Below are 22,518 nucleotides of genomic sequence, written 5' to 3'. Positions count from 1 at the left end.
GGTGGGTTGGAGCGGTGGGTGGGAAGGAATGATTGCTCATTCTTCTCAGCACTTACTGAGGCAGAACAAGTGTAATCTATTGTGCAGTCGATTGAGCTCAAAGGACATCCTTTTAGTTCTCTTACAAATGGCAACCTCTGGAGGTTTTAGTGCAGCTCGCTGTCTTGTGTGGTGAGACTGGTGTCCCCAGTGTTTTCACATCTTTACTTTCTACTTACTTGGCACCCAGTTAATGGAGAACCTTTGCAAAGAGGTGACCTTTGTGAAGCCAGTGAGAACTGGCACAAATATTTCCATCCTGTATAAAGACTCTGAAAGATTTCTCTGCCTACAGTGTTTGGTGGGATGTAAGGCTTGTATATGCTGAAGGTTTGCAGGAATAGTTAACAACCTTTGAGGCTCCCACACCTGAACTACTTAAGTGGGAGAGGTGGCTTGTTTTTGTAAGGGAACTAATGTGCTGCTTCAGAAATGAAATGCAAGATTGAAAAGACAAGGCACTATTGTGTGCTTTAGCTCTGTTTTCTCACAAAATTAAGATTTTATCAACAATGCATTTACAAGATTGTAGAAGATCCCTTGATCCTAAGGAGTCTGATTAACCTTATTTTGAGTGCTCTCAGTTCAGCTGACTATTAGGGCAGTAACCCTTTGTGATCTGCACTGTTCTTTATAAAAACAGTTAAAGTACTTATAAGAGGAATGCTTAACTCTCCTCAGATGAGTTAGGGGGAAAGAATGGGAAAGCCTAGAGAGCTTAATTCCCTAACTCTTCCTTTCCCCTGGCCCACCTCTTTTGTCTAGTTGCTTCAAAGTCTTAGACATCTTCATTGTTACTTGCCTTTACTTTAGTAAGCCTATATTCTTAAAAGGCCTGTACTTCTCAGCCAAAGTTTGTATTGTAGACTGGAAGCACTCAGAAAAGCATGGACTCTTGCTTACCATTGTATCTTGTGCCTGACTCTGTACCTTGCATATACTAGATACCCATCTGGCTAACCAGTAACTGAGAAGCTAAATTGCTGCCTACCAGGAATAAATACCCTTTTCCTCTCTCTTTCTCAGGAGGAATATCGCTAATGTGTATTATTGTGAGGCCAAGTGTTAATGATTTTAGAGACTCATGTTGCATTAGCTAAAAGAAGTCAGTCTGCCAGGAATGTGGGAAGACCCTGTTGTAAGTTTCTGTTTGCTGGTAAAAGTGCCCCTGTGTTATTAATCTTGTTCTCTCTGAGTTTTATTGTGCAGCATTTACGTAGCGCTTGTATTAAAGTGCTTTATGGTGACTAATTACTCCTTCCCCCAGTGATGATAAAAGGCATTTATTTAGTTAATGGACCATCTGAGGACTAGTCAAGGTCACATAGCAAGTTCTAGGTAATCTGTTTTTCAGAATTTCAGCTGAATTGGACATTATGATTTAAGTCACTTTTGTACCTCATCCATGTGTGGATAACATGAGAAAGCATGGGAAAAAACAAGAGAAAAAAAGTAGCTTGGCTTGGTACTGAATGGTGTGAGAAAAAGACCTCTTCAGATAGTGTAGTCCTTCACCCATGAGGGTTCCATCCGAGCCCTACACTAAGTAATTCTTGGCTCGTTCCTGTCCCTGGGGCCCCTCAGGAATTGAAGACCTTCCTGGTGCCAGAGGATATAGGTTACTTCAGGGTGACTTTAATGGGCTTCAGTCACATCAGATCCTAGTGTAATTCTGACCAGCTTTTTTTTACCGTGTTTACTTAAAGTAGACTGAGCGCCATCAATTAAAAGCATAGATACCTGGATGTTCAATTTTCTATGCCATGGGGTCCACCACAGTGCTATGTAGATTGTTAGCTTGACTTGAAGCTTGAGATGTCTGGCTATCCAAAAGTGAGCAGAATTGCTACCCCTTAAGTAAATAGCTCTGTACCTCAGTTTCCTCATCTGCCAAATAAGTGCCTGTTGTTTGGAACAGTTAGAGATAGGGACATGTTGGAAGTTAAACATGTTGGGGATTTGGGGGTTCCCCCCCCAGTACTGATGTTTGAACTCAGAGCCTCGCCCTTGCTAGGCAGGCACTCTACAACTTGAGCCCCATTCCCAGTCCTTTTTGCTTTATTTTTCAGGTCGGTCCTGGGCAGAGATCCTCCTACTTTTATCTCTTGAATAGCTGTGATAACAGCAGCACAGCAGCACTCCTGCCTTTTTTGTTGAGATGAGTGTCTCACTGACTTTTTGCTCAGGCTGGCCTGAACTGTAATCCTCCTGATTTCTACTTCCTTAGTGGCTGGGATTGCATGCATGAGCCAACACACCTGGCTATTTTTTTTTTAATCTATTATATTTATATTCCTTGTTTTTTTTTTTGTTGTTACTTTTTTGTTTGTTTGAGCTAGGATCTCATGAACTATTTGCCCAGGCTGGCTTCCAGCCGAGATCCTCCTTATCTCTGCCTCCTGAGTAGCTAGGATTACAGGCATCCACTGGTATCCAGCAAATTTGCATTTTTTTGGTGGCACTGGGGTTTAAAGTCAGGGCCTCATGTTTGCTGGGCAGGTGCTCTACCACTTGAGCCACTCCAACCCATATGCCCTTTTTGCAGTGGGCATTTGAGGTGGCCTATAACAGAACATAAATATGATGTAATTAGAAAGACAAAACTAGAAAAGGGGGGAGGGGGGATCTGATGAGATTGATTATCACAGGCAACTTGAAACATCCTAGTAGCCAGAGATGAAGGGAATCGCAGAAATAGTTTCCCTAGCAAGCACGGGAACACAACTTTTCCTGACACAGCATTCTAAAGGAAATTAGAGTATTTATGAGTCACATTGTAAGGCTCCTTTAGGACTTACAGTGATCACCATTGTGATCGTATGGTTGAGAAAATTTGAGTTGGGAAGAGGAGTCTTTGAGTTGTAAGAGTAAGTGTACATCATACCACAGCACAACTGAAGAAGATCCATTTAATGTTGGTAGTTATTAGTCAAATCAAATAAGTCATCTAGTCCCTATAACCACTGGCTAGTTATCCTTCTTTTTCTGCTACTTGGTATTACAGGGATGGTAACTGTCCTTGGACTTTCAGAAATTGACATTGTGTCAAATTGATTCTTTTTTAATAGAATAAACCCAAATCTCCAACTTGTTGAAACCTTCTGCAATAGATATGTTTCTCTGGGATGCCCATCTCAGAACATTGACTATTCTGAACTTCTAAACATTTGCAGAGGCCTGGGCTGAGTGACACATTAAGCATTGACCTAGGATCTGTGCAGCCAGACCTTCACCAGTAGCAAAAACAGGAAGGGAGAATACAAGAAAAACTTCTCTTGCTTATAGGCTATCCTTTGACTAAAACATGTAGCACTAATTCATCAGGAGGGTTAGGAAGCACACCAAGCATAGTCCAAGGAGTGCTGCATAGGTGTTAACTTGACCACTAAAGTCCAGGATGCCCCTTTTCTCTTTGGAGTTACCTTATGGTGAATTCTCGGGTGCAGTTTTGTAAAATTCTGTTTAGGATAGCTGCTGTTTTACTGGCTGTTTTTGAACAAGAGTCAAGATGTAAGAAGTTTTTGTTTTGTTTTGTTTTGTTTTTTAAATGATACTGGGGATGGAATCCAAGATCTCAAACATTCTAGGCAAGTACTCTACCACTGAGGTACATACCCAGCTCAGATTCTCATTTTTAGATTTCTTCACAGATAGTGATTTCCTTTCTTTTTCTTGCTTGGTTTGGTTTAGTTAGTTACACTCCGGTTTCCAAATTTCTTTGTTCTAAGTTCCTCCAGGCATTTAGCTTGTAACAGAAATCTGTTCATTGTCTGGAACTTTTGCTGTTAAGAGTATAAATATGCAGATGGGCGCCATTGGCTCCATGCCTGTAGTCCTAGCTACTTGGGAGGTTGAGGTCAGCCCTGAGTTCAAAACCCAGTCCCACCAAAAAAAAAAAAAGATTGTAAGGATGTACCTTTTCTCTTATCAAGGGGATATCATTTGGATCCAGTGTGTTACCCAGTATATTCTTGTCAAGTTGATACAGAGAATCATGTGACTCCAAAGTTGCCAGTGAGTCCCAATAAGTTTATTTTGCCACCTCTAATAGTTACTGATCTGTGAACAAGCACTTTAATGCACTTTGGGGGTTAACTTGTTTCCAGCCTGAAATCTAAGTATCCAAAGTCCAAGACAGATTCTTACCACAGACTTTCTTTCCACTTGTCACCACCCTAGCATAGTAAGCTGCTAATAAAAATTCACATAGAATTTCGGTCACCTTTTCTCTTCTGATTCTAGATTTCCCTTTCACTCACTCAGGTAGTTCTCTTTTTGTCTCAGACTGTTACATAAGACGTCTTTAACCTCTCCCTCTATTTCCAAAATCTGAGTAGTAGTACAATGTAAGTTGGAGTTAAGTTTATTTTCATTTTTTATCATGTAATAGCACTGAGATCTTGGACAAGTGACTTAACCTCTCTGGGCCTCTGTTTTCAACTGTATAATGAGGAATAATGATAGCACTATCTACGTAGATTTTTTTTGAGAGGACTAGCATTTAGTAAATACTAGCATTATAATGTGTTTACTCCTTCATACCTAGGGTGATTGTATATCATGCTGTGCCGAGGCAGTTATGGTCTATGCCTGTTATCCTGACATGCTGTCCAAGGAGTGCCTCCTTACATGCTAAAAAGTACCTTGGTTTATGTGTTCACCCTATTGGTGACTCTGGATGATGCAACATAATAGTTCAAGCAAGAGCCAAGTTTTGAAATATTCTTAAAGAGCCAAATCAGGATAATTCTATCGGCATGTCTTTTCATCGGGAAAATTTTCCGGCAAAAAAGTTACTTTAGGTGGTGCATATAGCTATTGAACACTTCAGTATTTGTTTATTTCCATGAGGTGCATAGACCATGAGAGCTAAGAGCTTGTGATGGAGTGAGATATGCTGTGCCCTAGCCCCATTCCTCATAACACTTAATGCACCCATAGAATGGTGGTATGTGTCAAGCGTTCAGTCAGCCTAAGTCTGGAAGTTTATGTCCTCAAATTGCAATCATTTGAGGGCCTTTGCAAACTAGAGTCTTTGAATTATATGAAACAACTCCAAAAACTCTTCTTAACTGTGACTTTATCATTTCATCATCACCTTCTGATCCCCTCCTTGTGTACTCTAACTCCTTCCCTAAGGTACTTTTTCTCACTACTGTAAACAGCCTGCTCCTGGTTACGTATCATGATTTTCTCCTGCAGGTTTGTGTGCCCTTCGCTCCATAGCATCCACAGAACAGGGCAGAGCACCCATGCCTTTGTTGAGACTCAGAATGGTTTCATTTTTCTTTCTATCTCTGATCAATTTTTCTGAAGGAATCAGCCTGTTGCTTTAATCTCAAAATGTGTGTAATTATTGGTTCTGCCTAGAAGTATACAGAAGGGCTTAATCATTTACTAGCCAAACCGGACTCAAGGTTAAAAAGCATAACAAACTACTGGTAATAGTATTCAGAATTCAAGATTGAGGAAAGGCCTTTGACAGAACCACAAATGTAGAACTCTTCAAGCATGTTCCTGCTTTCTTGTGGTGAAAGTCCCAACAAACTCCTCAGTTAACGTGCCTGTGTATGTAACCTGTGGTACTTACTGGACTTAGCATGTTCCCCTCTACCAGCTCAAGCCAGTTTACTTCTTTTAAAATGGACACCCTGTACTCAGTTTTGTGCTAGAAATGAGGCTGAGTAAACAGGAAGGTTTGGAACAACTCGCTGTTTCATGCTGTTCATCTTGGACCTGCCTCAGGCTTAATTCTTTACAATCTGAAGAACTGCCCAGCAAGAGCATGCCTTTTTGTTTATTTTTTTCCCTTTCTCTGCTGAACCTCCAAGGATACAGAGACATCAGTGGAATCCAACTGAGCCATGGAAAAGTGGCCAGTGTCAAGGAAAACGCTAGTGTGCCAACCCACAGTGGTGCTTGGTGCTTTGTGAGCTAGATGGTGAGTCAGTAAGTGGCAGAGAGAAGGGGGTGAAGCCTTGGAGGAGATAAGACTAACCTGCATTCAGACCTCCAGAATGAAGCTGTTCGTACTATTTTGAGCAATGAGAAGATTTTGAAAGTTCTGTATTTTAGTAAATAGCTCCAGCTCTTCCAGTACTCTTCCAGTTTTCCATGGGTATAATGGAAATTACTTTATCCCTTCCTCCCATAACTGGCTTGACCGCAAGTCACCTTCAAGCTTTTGGGCCATGACCTGTTTGCATTATGGCCCCAGGAGCCTAATTTTTTTTTTTTTTAAAAGACACCTATTGGGAAAGTTTGTAGGGCAGAGATTCTGATCTGCCTTCTTTGTCCAGCTCCGCTTCATCTCCTTCCTTAGAAGGCTTTAAGGAAAACTCATTTGGACTCTCATAATTTTTATTTTTGAGTATGTAGAAGAGATACTTGTTTTGAATTTCAAAATGCCCATGCCCATCTCTTTCTAATTTCAGAAAAGAGATAAGTAAGTTGACACATTTGTGTGGAAGGTAGGGAATAGGCTTTATTTTTGCCAGTTTGAGGGAATGCTCTTGGGAGTTAACAGGATTAACAGACTGTAGAATAATGGTTCTTAATCTTTTGAGGCACAGATTTCATGAAAATCTTAGATCCTTTCCTCAGGAAAATTCTAGAGTACAAAAATGCTCATGTATTACAGAAAGTTTATGGGACTTCCTGAAATTCATCGTGGATCCTGAGTTTATTGTTTTTATTTATTTTTTTGGCAGTAGTGAGGGGTTTGAAATCAGGGCCTTGTGCTTGCTATGCAGGCAGTTTACCACTTGAACCATGCCATACATTGGGTCCTGATTTTAAAAATCTTGACTTAGATGGTCAGGCTTAGATAGTCTGAGCCACGATATTTTTTTCCTTTGCAGGTCCAGAAACTACCTTTAAAAAAAAAACGTTCTAGTCTGCAGTTGTTTGTCCTATGTCTGAGAACAAAGCTGAGGCTGTTGGTGTTGTCACCCTCTTTGGGATGCTCCTCAGCTTTCCAAGAGACTCATTATAAACGCTTTGAGGATTTCACTCAGGAACTTTTGCACACCAAAACCAGCATTTCTGCAACTTCTGGGGAGTTTTGTACCATGTCAGCCCTACCGCTTTTCATGTAAAGTGTGGATGCCCCTAAGGCTCCAAATGTTTCTATAGAGTACTTGGAATAGGGAGCTCACGTACTAGACTATCAGTTAAATGAAATAATTTGCTTTACTTTGTCTCTCAAAAATAAGTTTGACTTCAGTATTGCACTTCTCAAAAGTATTTTAAGACTGAGCTGATGAAATCTGACTCTTACTCGTTTGACTTCTCTATATGGAACAGATTGAGGTCACACATGTCTTATATGTAGTGCCTGGCACGTGATACTGTCAATATATATGTATCTGTTATTGAATAAAGTAGTGTGAGGTGATTATCCTTGTGAGGAAGTAAGTTGGACTCATGTGGTGACTTTGACTCATTTTCCCTTATGTTGGGCCAGGCCTGTTTTACTAACTTAGATCCTTCCTTCATGGGTAGATAAGGGAGTACCAAGAACTGCAGGTGAGAAATTGATGAGAATTTCCAGCACTTTTGTAGAGCCCTTTCTGTTGCCAGAAATAGAAGGTAAGGGAGGAAACTGTACTGAATGTGCAGTCTGGGAACATAAGGCAGTGGGTTTAGACATAATGAAGAATGCGCTTTGGATTTCTCACCATTGAAGCCAGCAGATTTTAAGCCCTTTTCATTAGGGACTCTCTGCCCAAAGTTGAAGTTGGTATCCTGGTCTACATATGCTGTGGATTTACAGAGCAGGGAGCTTCACTTAGGGAGTTTGAGCTTTGGGGCCCAGGGATGAGCTGAACAGTTTGATCTTGAAGTATATGTTGAGACCCTGAAAGTAATAAACAGCAGCTCTGCCTGGCAGTGCTGGGTGCCTTCTGGATCATCTGTTCTACAACCCTGGCTGCCCATTCTGAGCACAGGCTGAGCTTAACATTCAAAAGCCATATGTGCCCTTGTGCTTGAAACACACCTTTATAATCCTCTGGGAACTGGGCCAGTGCTGTCCTAGCCAGAAGTTCTGGCTCTAGTTGGCATGAAATTCTGAGTTGTATCCTTAAAGTACATGACTTTGGCAGGATTCAGGGGAAAGGGAGACCTTCAGAATTTTGCTGTTTTGGAAGGTGAAAGAGCTGCACTGTAGAGATGGCAGATGTGTGCAGTTGCTCTGGTAATTAATTCAGGTTCCTGTCACTGGCCAGGTGGTTCCAACTTCTGATTCAGTATTTGAGTTCTCAGTGCCGGGCTTCAGAGCACCAAACTTAGCAGTCAAGACAGGAAGATGGTCAGTGTGCACTTACGGGGAGAGTAGCCCAGCTGGCTTTCACATTGGACTAGATGAATGGTGGATGTTCATTGTGCTGATCAATACAGTGGCCTTGGTAACAGACTTGTAGCTGCTGTAGAATCTGTTTACTTCAGGTTTGTTTCAGAAAAGAGACGAAGTTGGTTGGGGACATGGTGTTCTCACTGTAATAAGCCAAATTGTAAGTCCAAGGCAGATGCATCCTGGAGGAGCTGACCTCACTACACCCCTTCCCCAGAATTTCCCAGAAGGAAACATTACTCTGGAGGTGCTTTCTGTTCTTGTTTGCCAGCTGAGAACAAATTGAGGTTGGCAAAGGCTTGGTTATTTGTGAAGGTGGGGTGAGGGATGTTTACAGATCATAAAGGTAGAAGCAAAGCACCTGCCCCTTATTTCTCTACCTAGTTGGTAACTGGGAATGAATGGTGGACGAAATTAGTTTCAGCCCTTGAATTCAGGAGCAAGAACTCCTCCTTCTTGGGGAGTATGAGGTTCATAATTCTGCACATTCTTTTCTCAGTTCATGGGGAAGGGATTAGCTCAGTGCTGGGCATGATTGGAATGAAAGCATATTGCCAGTTTTTACTGAATTTGGACTAAACCATGGTGAAAATAGACTTCTACCTTCCTCAGATAGGCTTTTTGTAATGTTCTCCTAACCCCTTTTGGATCCTTCAGATGGGTTGTCTGTACTGACAAGTGGAGTTGTTATTAGAGGTAGAATCTCTACTTTCTTTGCCATACTTGTTTGATCTCAGAACAGGGCTTATCTAGCCCATTTGTTCCTTGTGCCCTTTGAGTCACTTTATCAAGCACCTGGTAAACTCAGTGGGCTTCTGTTTGCTTTTCAGGTCTTGCACAGATTGTTTTGTAATTCAGTACCTCTTATGGGATAGGGAGGAAAGGAAGGTGTAGGTCACATAGGGAGCTTTTTCAAAATAGTTATTACCTGGACCCTAAACTAGACTTAATCAGAATGGCAGAGGGGCTCAGGGAAAGGGGATGGGTGGAGAATGGGTTGGCATTCTGTCAGCTTCCCCAGATAACCTTTAAAGATTACAGACTTAGAACCATTCTTAGATTATCTACAAAAGCTGTCCAGAGTTGTTAGAAAATTTGATATTGGGATAGGAATGCAGCTACCATGTGTGATAGGTGACTTGGACCCTGAGGAAAGACTTTGTCTCATGTGAGAAGTCCTGAAAATAGTCTACCCTTATTCTTCTCCAAGGTGTTAAGAGTAAGTCATGAGCAGAAATCATGGAGCCCTATCAGGTTAAGTTTGAGTACCTGCTATGTCCCAGGACCTGTACTAGACATCAGTGAACATAGTTTTGTTCAGATCATGTAGAGCCCAGATCTTGTGAGGTAATTATTTGGGTCGTTTAAATCTGGTTCTTAATCATTGATGTTTAGAGTGCTGTCAGAGCTGTGTACACATTCCAGAAAAGAAAATGCACATATACATAAAAATTTGCATGTAAAGGGGAGTTGTCAGCCTGAAGCCCATCCATGGACCCAGGCTAAGAACCTAAACTGCTTGTCTGGAACTGAGGATGTGGTCATTAGGGTAAAAGTAGGCCCTGACCTGGGTGTTGGAGATAATTATCTCCTGGCCAAAATGGGCTGTAGTTTCTTCATCTGTTCAATGGAAACTGGGGGGTGTCTCCAGAAAAAAGAACGACCAGGACTCTAAGCCAATAGCATTTCTTGAGTCTAAATTCTATTTGAAATTGCTAAAAATAATTCTGACTCTCTGTACTCACCTCCACTCACCTCTAGTTTCTCATTGGCCAGGTTTCCTGAACATGGTGGATTAAAAATCAGGTCCAAATATGAAAATTTCCCTAAAATGCTAATTTATATTATGAATTCTTTAAAGCGATAGTAATATTATAAAGATTATGAAAGGACATTTTAGTGAAATTCTGGCTTCATCAAAAGCACAGAAAATTACAAAAGAAGTTGATTGAGGAGTTGTGAAAATAGCCAAAAAGTAAAGATCAGAAACAGAAGAGAGGAAAAAAAGGAAGAAAGAACCCAGAAAGACAAGTTGACTTAGCTAGTGAGCAAGGTAGCCATCCAATGTGAGCAGATCTGAGACTCAGACCAAAAAAAAGACATTTTTAGTCTTGAAGGGGTCTGTTGCTAAGTTATTATAAAACAAGACCCAGGATAAAAATATGAGGAGGGCAGATAAGGGTTTGCTTTATTTATACCAATGTTAATCTGTCTCTGTCCCTGGAAAAGTTTGTGTTTGACTCAAAGAATGGCCAGACTCTGCCAAAGGTTCAGTAGAATGTGTAACATATACCGCAGAGACGGGAATGAAAGTCAGTTCAGAGCACTGGAGAAAAGAATTAAGAAGAAAGACATGGTCAGATTAGAGGTTAGAGCACAATGGGCAACCAGAGCCCTGTGTCAGTTTTGCCTTTTCCTCTCTGAAAACTGATCCTAGGATAATCACAGGCCAAGACCTCTTTACTTTAGGATGATCAGTGCAGGAATATTCGTTTCTCTGCCCAAGGTCTCAGGGAAGTTTAGCCACACTGAGATTGCTGAATAAGGACTATCTATAGTGAAGGTGTTCCAAGCTAACCTGGTATAGACACAGATCCCATTAGCAAACAGAGCCTCAGCCTTCCTCAGAGAAGTCAGGAGGCTCTACCTGGTTCCAGTTCTAACTGCTCTGCAGCATGTGGAAAAACAGGAAGTCTTCCACCCCCTGCTAATATAGGAACATCTCATGGTTTGCTCAGTGATGCATTAAAGCTGAGGGGAGTATAGTCACACACCAATTATCTTTATTTTCTGTTTGTAAAGAAGCCCTTTAAAATAACCGATGAAATTTCAGACTTTGCTTACTGGGACTATTTAAGTCTATTTTATAGTTCTTTGCAGCTTGTGAAGCTATATAGTTAAAACCTGACGCTCAGTTTTTTTTAATTCTTCTTGTTTGTTTTATTTTTTATGATACTGGGAACTGAAGTGAGGACATTGCACTTGCCAGGCAAGTACTCTAACATACAAGTTATGCCCCAGCCCTCTTCTTTTTATTTTGCTTTTGAGATGGGGTCTTTGCCTAGGCTGACCTGAAGCTGGAGATCCTCCTGCCTCTAACCCCCAAGTAGCTGAGATCATTGGTGTGTACTACCCTGCCTAGCTGTTTTTGATTCTTAAAAATCAAACATGGAAATTTTTTAACGTGCTTTCATTGAACATTTTATTTTTTTCCATTTTTTCAGCTTTTAAAAAATATAATTGATAGGGCTGAAGGCATGACTCAAGTGGTAGACTGAGTTCAAACCCCAGTACCACCAAATAAACAAACAAATAAATAAAATTGATGAATAAAAAGTTGTGGTCTATATTCAAGGTGTACAGTGTGATGCTTTGATATATGTATACATTGTCAAAGGAGTATCGTGATCAAACTAATTAGTGTACCTGTTACCTCATAGTTAATTTTTTCGTGTACATGGTGAGAATACTTAAGATGTACTCTGGGCAAATTTCAGCTGTATGATACATTAGTATTAACTGTGATCACTGTGCTGTACATTAGCTCTCCCGAACTTACTCACCTTACTACAAGGTTACACCCTTGGTCCAGTATCTCCTCATTTCCCCCACCCTGCTGACCACCCTTCTCCCTGGTTCTGTTTTCTTGACTTTAGATTTCACATGCAAAATCATTAACTTTTAATGATTTTAATTACATCATTTAATTGAATACTTCAAATGTCAACATAGCTATGAAACCAAGATTCAGTAATCACATTACTTAAGTCCAGATTATTTCAATAAAATTAATCTTATAAGAACTGTTTTTTTAAGTCATGAGTCTGTAGAGAGATGTATGCATCAATGACAAAATTTATCTTTATTTTAACCTTACTCAGATTTAACTTTTTTGTATTGGGAAAATTCAATTTCACTAGATCTTTCTATGTTAGAAAGATTCAAGGTGGCTTGAAAAGGGTGTTTCTTGAGTGTCATACCACAAATGCACAAGGAACCTTAGTGGAATGTTTTCAGCTTGAGGGCAGGTTTTCTGATTGTGCTAAGTGTTGGTGTGCAAAAGAAAACTTCCCCCATCACCATTCAGCACAGGATAAATAACCCTTTAAAAAACACATGTAAAATATATTGTCTGTTGCATGTTTTAAAGTATGGTGCCTTCTCATGAAAATAACCAGTGAGTCTCCCAGGTGTCAGCCCCTTCCCCCCCAACAAAAGAATCATAGATCAGTTTTAACTATATTAAATTGAGGACTTCCCTGTACAAATAAATACAGGTGACATTAATGTAAGTAGGAAATACTGCATTGATTTTTGTGTAGTAAGTGGTTAGCATTAGATTGCCAGTACATTCTCTTCCTCCCCACTCCATCCCCAGAAGACCACAGAAGTATGAGCTGGAATGGAGTTCTGGTCCCATCAGTTTTGGATTCTGCTAATTCTCCTCCCTCTTTCCAAGTCTAAGCAACAATACCTCTCAATGGCAACTCATTAGCAGCTTTAGAACATTACATTTCTTTGTCTGGATCATTTTGTTTCTCCCAAAGTCAATTCTTTGACTTCACCGAAGCTCACAGATGTTCTTCAGGTATGGTAAACTCAGAAAGTTTTAATGTAACAGTAGCCTGTCCATAAACTGACCCCTTGAAAAGTCAGGGGAAAGCTGTTGTCCCTGGCCTATTCACAAAGAAGGAAAATAGTACTGGGCTGAGATTTTTTTTTTTCATTTTTTGCTTTTTTTATTTTTCAAATTGCCTTAAGCCAGTCACTTAACCTCTTTCCCTGTTCTGTTTTCTCGTCTGTGAAGTGTAGATGCAGCCTTCAAAAGATTCCAGAATGTTTTGAAAGTACAAATCCTCTGTAAACCATAAGTCACTAATGTTGAAACAGCGCTTAAACTAAAAAGTCAAGGAAATCTAGGTATTTAGGATCTTGTCGTTTGCCATACTAGTAAGTATAGATTTTCAGCTTTTCTAACCAGCTTTAGTAAAATACTAATCTAGTGCTCTTGCGTTGTGAAGCTTGTACTTTGTATGCCAAGAGTTCAACAAAAATGACTTCGAAACTATTTAGATCAATAATATTCTAACAGTGGTATTTATTGATACAATTTATCAAATAACTTTACAAGAGATCTTTGTCCTTATGCTTCTGTCCACATTACTTATTAGAAAATGGCTGTTCATAAAGTCATAGGTCAGAAAAAAACCAAATTCCTGTATTCTTTTCTGGGAGGTAGACAGGATGGGGTGTTGTACAGTATTCATCCTGGAGCAATAGGTAACTCTTAGTTTTAGATAGCTCCAGAGAGGCCTCAGGCAATAATCCTTTTCAGCCTGCTTGTTTCTTCCAAGCCGTCACAGGTCATGGCTTACTGAGATTGTTATGTAAAATTGAACATACACATCTCAGGTTAGAAAGCCAGAAAGAATGGCAGATACCACCTCTCTGGAATGAAGAATACAATTATGTTTTAAAAATGGCTTGACATCACAGAGTGATACTGTCTCTCTAGTCTTTCCTTCTGGAGGTTTATTTAAAATTGTTTTTAAGAACTCTGGAAATTAAAATCAGTTGTAGCTGATCTTTAAAGGGCTCTCGCTTTGTCCTTTGAACTTGGATGAATTTTGAAAGGTTCCATTGGTTTTTAGAGTGTTTAGAAACAGTTCCTTTCACTGCATAGTCACTATTTAACATTAGGTCCTTAAAGTTAGATTGATTTTATGTTGGGTTTAGATGGCCCTTTCTTCCCGTGAGCCTATAGTTCATGGGAAGCTGTGGATGGTGACTAAGAATCTGATTCGGTTCCTGTCGTATTAGCCTTGTTGGATGTCAGCCCGGAGTTCAGAAGACTGACTCTTATAGACTTGACTACCACACAGTGAGAGCTGCTTCTAGTTCATCTACCACCCATGCACACTTGCAGGTACTTTCCATTTCTTGCACCTCTATCAGACAAGCCCAGCCTTCCCAAATGCCAACCTGACTCGGCCTGGCAAGTTTCACTCACTTGAGCAAATACATAAACTGAAAATGTTGTAGACTTTTAACTCATTTAAGCCAGACTTCCAGACCAAGGAAGGAAAAGTTGTTGTTATACATTGCTAATCTTTTTCCTTCATGTAGGCTAAGAAATTACACAGATGGCATTTCAACCTTCCAAAATGCCAAAGACCATCTATCTTCTAGAGCTGTCCACTGACTGCTTGCTTTTGGTTAAATTTTCTTCCCATAGGCATTTGTTTGAAGAGTGCAGATATGCCTCTTTGTAAGCAATTGATAAATACTCATGTACCTTTTGTCTTCCCTGTGGTGGTACTGGTGCTTGAACTCAGGGCCTCACACTTACTGGGAAGGTACTCTAGCACTTGAGCCACACCCCAGTCCTTTTTTGCTCTAGTTGGGTTTCGTTAATATACTTTTTTTTTTTTTTTGGTGGTTCTGGGGTTTGAACTCATGGCCTCTCACGTGCTTTTCAGGTGCTCTACTATTTGAGCCACACCTGTATCCCTCTAGTTGTTTTTTGGATAGGGTCTCATGTTTTTGCTTGGGGCCAGCACAGTCCTCCTACCTACACTACCTGTGTAGCTGGGATCACAGGCATATGCCACAATGCCCAGCTTGTTTGTTGAAATGAGGGTCTTGCTAAATTTTTGTCCATGCTGGCTTTGAAACTTGATCCTGCTGATCTCTGCCTCCCAAGTAGCTGGGATTACAGGCATGCACCACCATGCCTGTAATCCCAGATACTTGGGAGGCATAGGAGAATCATGATCCAAGACTCGCCCTAGGCAAAAACAACTAAAGCCAAAAAAAAGACTGAAAATGTGGCTCAAGCAGTAGAGTGCCTGCCCAGCAAGGGTGAGGCCCTGAATCCAAACCTCAGTATTCGGTGTAGGAGATGGGGTTGGGGAAAATCCCAACATACCTTCAAATAGGGTATGCCAGGAGTTTGCCAGTTTACCTTCTTGTGAGTTTCACTTAACATGACAATTGGTTTTAGAGAGGACTGCAAATTGAAGCTAATGACTTCTTACTACCAATTTACAAGGCAAACGTAATAACCTGGCTTGGTCTTTTCCACATTGATTCTTATACTGTATGAACCGATCCAGAGATTTCCAAGGGAAAAAACAAGGTGCAGAATATTTTAGTATGTGACTTTTTGAGTAACAGGAGGAAAATAAGAATATATATATATTTACTTCCTCGCCCCCAAAAACACCACATAAGGAAAATAAACCAGAAATCGATGAAAATGGGATGGAGGCCTGGAATCACTGGGATAGGAAGGAAGGGAGATTCAAGCCTTTAAAACTTTTGAGCCCTGGAGCTGGGGGTATGGCTCAAGCAGTAGAGCACCTGAGTTCAAACCCCAGTACTGCTAAAAAACCAAAACCTTTTGAGTCATGTAAATGCTGTATATGTCAAAAATAAGATAAAATCAACAGAAAAACCTTAAAATTATTTTAAAACACAAACTAATGAGCCCAACTAAAATAGCAAATTTAACCTAAAGTATTAAATTGATTATGTAGGCTCCCAGAAAATAGTACTTTGACTGTACATCTTTTGTGAACTATAGCCTAAGGACAAAAAGAATTTCAGTGAAACCTTGATCACTCAGTAGTTTATGGTTAGTGAATTTTGTCATCATAAAATTATTTTATGTCTATTGTAGACTAAAGCCAATAAGTAAATATATTAGTGTTACTGAAGACCAAGATCTTCAGGATGAGAGAAAAAGATAGGAAAATTAAGTGTTTTTTTTAAAATAATGCCAACTTTGAAATGGAAATATCAATATGAACTCATGAGTGAAACAAAAATATTTCCTTACTGAAAGAACCCAGAAGCAGTGATACCTTTAATGGCAATCAACATGCCTTGTATCATTCCCCTGTAAAAGAAATGAAGGCCCTTTGGAGAACTGACTACTTCCGGGTCTACAGCAGAGAAAGAGCAAGGTGAGCCCTTTATACATTCATTTGTCAAAAAGGAAAGAATCACATCAAAAAGAAGAGTCAGCTTTTAAGAGGCTTTACTGGCCCAACTTGGGACAATATGAGCATTCAGTATACTTAGTATAAATTAAGTGTAACATACTGAGTAAATAAATATGAATGACAAGTAAAAAAGAAGTCTTTCTTTACCCAAGAGCACCTGCTAACATGTGGAAGGAATGATAGAACAATTTATGATTTTATGAGCCTCCCCAATATGATTGGTTCAGGCAGAGATTATTAACAGATGGTAAAGTCACTAGGCAACAAGATATTCACATGTTACTAGGCCTACCTCACAAATTAACCTTTACTTGCTAAAGAGAGAATGTATCTTTCAAAGTAGTGATCTGATTGCGTCACTCTAACCAAAGGTTCAGCCTTAGCATTAACTAATAGTGGAGCCATACTTTTGCAAAGGAAAATATACTACATCGTCTGAAAAATGCTCGCCAAAATTTTAACAATCTGAAAAATTCAGAATATGGGTAATTCTATAAGACAGCTGGCCTGATTCAGGCTCTGGTGGCTCATGCCTGTAATCCTAGCTACTTGGGAGGCTGATTGAGAGGATCACAGTTCAAGGCCAAGTAGTTCATGAGACCCCATCTCCAAAATAACCAGAGCAAAATGGACTTAAGGTTTGACTCAAGTGGATTTGTGCCTACTTTGCAAGTGCAAAGCTCTGGGTTCAAACCCCAGTCCCACCAAAAAAAAAGTCAGCCTGGACTCTTAGAAAAGTCAGTGTCACAGGTGGGGAGAGGGGAGCAGAGGAACTGTTCTAGGCTAGAGGATCAAGGGATCTACTAAATATGTTTAATGAACATTGGTTCCATTCCAGGTTGAAAGGTTGGGAGGCAGTTGGGTCCAAAGGTTGGGAGAAATTGGGGACATTTGAATACAGTTCATTGACTACAATTGATACAGAATTATTGTTGATATTCTTAAGTGTGATAATGCCATTGGGGTTCTGTAGGAAAGTATTCTTATTCTTAGAAGATGAATTCTGTAGAATTTGTTGGTGTTTTCCTGTTTGTAATCTTTTCTTCTTTGCTTAAGTGTGTGCAAACATGCATGTGTATGTGTGTATAAATACAAAGAATGAGAAAAGAGCTTAGTATGGAAAGCAGAAAGATTCCTCCTATGTCAAAAGTATGAAGGCATTCATTATCCTATTCTTCAAAAAAAGGGTTTGTTTGGCAGTACTGGGGTTTGAACTCAGAGCCTTACGCTTGCTAGGCAGGCGCTCTACCACTTGAGCCACTCCACCAGCCCCACTATTCTTTAAAATTTTTTGTGTTGGAAAAGAGCATAAATTTGGAAAAATAAATATAAAGTACAACAGTAGTGCTGGGAGAGGGGATGGGAGGAGGCTTCAGCATATCACTAAAGCAATGGGTTTGTTCCAAGGAGCCAGGATTTCTTCAGTCACGTGTACTTATTTCTTTTTTAAAAACATAGTCGATAATTTAACGTGAGGAGAAGAGGTATGGCCGGCATGTGGAACTGAGGGTGAGAGAGGTGTAGACAGACGAGGCAACTGGGCAGGTAGATACCTAAGTAAGCATTGAAACATAGTCTGGATGTGTTTTACATTCTTGGGAATTGTGGTTTTCAAAAGTTAAGAAACCCTTCCCTGCCTTCCTTATTGCAGATTTTTAAAACCTCTTAATTTTAACCTCTAGCTGGCAATCAGAGCCTAAATCACTCATTGACTGGAGTACTTTAAGAGACAGTAGAAAGCTAGTCAAGTGTTCTGTTTCCACAGGCTCTTTGAGAGTTTTTCAAGCTCTGTTTCTCACCTTCTAAGTGTCTCAGCAGTGTGAGGCCTTTCCTTTCCTCCCACTGCATTGACAGGATATCAAATGGAGTCCCATTTTGAAAGGAGTAGTTCTTCTTACTGTGGAATTGGATTCTTGGAGACACAGAATATATGTAAGCATTATCTGGTTACTGTTGAGACACAGAAGGGTAGAGTAGGGGAGAGAGATAGTGTTGTGATTAGTCAGCCTGTCTTCCCCCTCCCCCCATCTGGGGAGACTGAGAACTTAAGAAACTTGAGACAGGGAAGGAAGCCCGGGAGCAGCCAAAACCTGTTGAGTGTCAGAGGACTGGTTTCTGTACCAGGAGCGGGAGAAGTAGCTGAAGGTAGCTGTGCTTGATTGTCTTGAGACAAGTTGCTTTCTGGTGGTGTGTCTGAGGCAGTATGGTGTGAAGGGTTGCCCTTCATCTTTGGGAAACTGCTTTTACCTAACTGAGGTGAAAGATACCGTGACCTGTGACTTTCTTGTACGAAGAAGTTGGTGTTTATTTGCTCTTTCTTTAAATTCATCTGAAATGGGAATAAAAGTGATCACTGGTAAGTACTAAGAAAAGACACTGCACCTATTTAGGTCAACTGCAATGGCCTCTTCCCTTTTCTCTGAAAAGAGGGTGGATGAGAGCAGAACCTATAAAAGAAAACTAATTATCTGAAAGATGTGTGAAGCGGATTAAAAAAGATGTAGGAGTCTTAGAAGGTGTGCTAGCACACTGTATAGCAATTGACCTTGCTAAAACTTAGCTTCTAATAGTCACCTTTCTGTCACTGCTAAGAGTTAGCTTAGAAATATGCTGACTATAATTTCTAAGCAGAAAAATCTGTGTACATAGTATGCTAATGGAGATAGTGGGACAGAATATGTAAATTTGCTGGTACCATAGTGTACAAGGAAAGGTACACTAGCCCTTCACATTATCCTCAGCAGTAAAACTACTGATCCCTCTGCATACTTAGAAAGCATGCTTTCTTAATGATTTACTTTCCTGGTAATTGGTATTTACCTTTGATTATAGTTCTTTACCCTTAGGAGGAAACTTTTCTGAAGGAATTAAAAGCTGTTAGATAGGCATGTGAATAACAAGTATAATAAGATGTCTAGCCTGACCTGTAATTTTTAGAGGCCTAAGTTAAACAGCGTCTAGATAAGGCATAGAAGAAAGTCACCTGTTACACCTTTGTTAAGCTATTTGAAGAGGTACTTTAAAACAGCATCTTAAACTGGACTGATATTTTAATTGGGTATTTAAGACACAGCAAGTAGACTTTTGTCTTTGGGCCTAAGATAGTATCTAACTTGTTCCTAAAGGAACAGTGAAATTCCATGGCAAAGCCATTTGCATTATTATTACACTTTGAGTCAAAAGACATCTAGAGATTTTTAAGGGACCGTATTTCCTTGCATAGATTTTTTCTTGGGTATATTGGGTACTTAGTTGGTACCTAGCAAATATGTTGACTAAAAGAATATAATGCACCACTGATGTTATCCTGATCAATGACCCTTAGCTATAGGGTCTTAGTGGAATTCTGGTAGTTTTTAATTCTCTCAAATTCAAGAGGTAAAGGCAAAATTGGGAAAGACCTGGGAAGGAGAATAGTCAAGCTATTCAACATCAAGTATATAAGCCATGTGTTTGTAGAAGTAAGCTCAACTTCTGATGATAAAAATATTTGTTGGGAATAACTAAACAAGTAATATGCAATATTTTTTCTCTTGAGGCTTATAACTTTTGGGGAGTGCCTATGATCCCTTTTTCTTGGTAAGTTGTACACAACAGATTTTTCAGCTCACTTTCACCAGGCTTACAACTAGGTGGTAGATGTAAAGGACCCCAGATTATTAGGTAGAGCTTCTCTTTTACTGTTCTCAGTATTACAAAAAAGGAAGATAACTGTCATACCTGTTTAACTATTTGAAGAGGTGTTAAACTGGACTGGGTTAATTGGGTTTTTAAGACATGGGAAGTAGACTTACGTGTTTGGATGTGCTATTTGAAGAATGGGTCAGTCTATCCTAGCCTTTCTCAGATGTGCTGTTTGCAAGAATGGAACATTAGTGTGCTTGTTCAGTTGTGGCAGGGCTAGATGGTGAGTACCTTAGCACAAAAGAGTGAACATAAGAGTTGGATGCTAAGAAACTTTTTGGTGCTTTATCTTCTTTCCCTTCTTCCCTGTCCTACTTTATATTTAGGCTTAATATTCTTTGTTGATCTAGATTTGAAGAAACACCAAAACACACCAAATTAAGACTTAGGGATTGGAAGAAGTCATGATGATAGGAAATACAGCAGCTCAACTTTGCAGTCATCTTTTGATGTGCTTTTACCCAAATTATCTTTTTTGTTTTTTTAAATGCAGTGTGTCCATCCCAGTCAGAAAGCTGTTACTAAGATCACTGGAAACTGTGACATCCAAGAGTTGCTTTTGAGCTGGGTACAGTGGTGTGTGCTGGTCATCCCAAACTATTTGGGAGTCTGAGATCAGGAGGATCGTGGTTTTAGGCCACTCTGGACAAAAAAGTTTGAGAGACCCCATTTCAATGGACAAAAGCTGGGTGTTGTGGTGTGTGCCTGTCTGTCATCCTAGCTATGGCGGGAAGCATAAATAGGAGGATCGTGGTCCAGGCTGGCCTGAGCAGAAAATAAGAGTCTGTCTCCAAAAGAACCAGAGCACAAAGGGCTGGAGACTTGGCTCAAGCAGTGATGCACCTGGCGAGCAAGGGCAAAGCCCTGAGTTTAAACACCAGTACTGGGCTGGTGGATTGAGTCAAGTGGTAAGAGTACCTGCCTAACAAGCGTGAGGCCCTGAGTTAAACCCCAGTACTGCCAAAAAAAAAAAAAAAAAAAAAAAAAACCCAAAATTAGCATCTTTATTTGCAATGTAAAGGTGAACAACATTCTAGGAAGCTCTTCAACAAGAGGAAAACAGGGTACTAGCTGTTGAAGACAACCAGTAGAGCTAGAAGCCTAGAGGGAACTGGTAGGGCAGACAGATTTCCAGAGCAGCAGCTGTGATGCAGGTCTCTGCCACATGTGGCTTGGGGTGAGAGAGAAGATAGGGCTGTCTATATAAAGTGTTGCTGGGCCACCTTATAGACAGCCACCCATCCATGTCATGGCAGGAGTTATCCTGCTCACTTCAAATATGAACCATACTCATTGAAAAATGGGAGGGGGAGGGGCAGTGTACTGATTAGTAAGCTGCTTGCCACACAGTCTAATATTTTTAAGTTGGAAAGATATGCTAAGCTTCAGGCTGCTGGTGAGCTTTATTAATACAGGGTGAGATTATGTCTGTTAATTCAGTTCTAGTTTACCACTGCTACTTTTCTATTTTTATCTAAAAATCTGCAAATGTTACTGGAACCCCCGCACCCACCCTCATCCCCCATGTAGGTGGTATCTGGGAACTTGCCCAGAACCTTTTGGAAAAAAAAAAAAGATGAACAGGGGAGGGAATCAAAACAAGCAGTGAGAAGAGGGAGCTTCTGAACATGCCAGCAGCAGGGAGCTGGTAGAGAAAAGGCTGCCTCTGGAGACCATTAAGAGGTGCTATGGAGCTGGGTGCCAGTGGCTCATGCCTGTAATCCTAGCTACTTGGGAAACTGAGATCAGGAGGATCGTGGTTTAAGGCCAGCCAGGGCAAAAAGTTCGAGAGACCCCATCTCCAAAATTACCAGAGCAAAATGGACTGGAGGTGTAACTCAAGTGGTAGAGTGCATGCTTTGCAAGTGAGAAGCCCTGAATTCAAAAACACACACACACACACACACACACACACACACACAAAACAAAAAAACCCAGAAGGTGCTGATGGTCTCTTGGCTGTGTTTTTTCCATCACTAAAATAGCTGCATATTGGGTTGAAAGTTATTACCTTGGTCTTCAGTAAAACTAATTTCATTGATTGCAGAAGTCATGTGGACATTCAGTGGGAAATTCTACCTAGAAAGGCAAATGTTGATGTGTCAATTGGTTGATTTTTGCATTTAAGGTATTTAAGAAGTTTCTTTGGACATACAGAGATACCTGTTAATTGTACTCTGGTATAGTTTGTGTGGTTCAGCTTGAGTCTTTATTATTACTACTGTCTTTGAGACTTGATTGATTTGATTTTGCAGAAGAAAGGATTTTGAAAGGTTCGTTCATTCTACAGAAATATATTGAGTGCCTTCTTAACATATATTAGGCCCTGAGCTAGGTGCCAGGCCCCTTCCTGCCTTTAAGATTTGACCTTAGACTTAATAAAACAGGTTCTGGACTCTGCCTCCTAAAGGAAAACACTTGCCCAGTCAGATGTTG

At 40.2% G+C, this 22,518-nt stretch overlaps 1 protein-coding gene across 2 annotated transcripts in view; it reads left to right on the top strand.

Annotated features, from left to right (window-relative positions):
* Ahcyl1 (adenosylhomocysteinase like 1) overlaps positions 1–22,518 on the top strand; it is a 39,869-nt gene that overhangs the window by 1,106 nt on the left and 16,245 nt on the right. The gene's annotated exons all lie outside the window — the stretch shown is intronic.

The sequence above is a fragment of the Castor canadensis genome, chromosome 12, assembly GCF_047511655.1.
Source record: "Castor canadensis chromosome 12, mCasCan1.hap1v2, whole genome shotgun sequence".
NCBI classification, from domain to species: Eukaryota; Metazoa; Chordata; class Mammalia; order Rodentia; family Castoridae; genus Castor; species Castor canadensis.
Note: the sequence above shows the minus strand (reverse complement) of the source record. Positions and strands in the feature narration are given on the sequence as shown.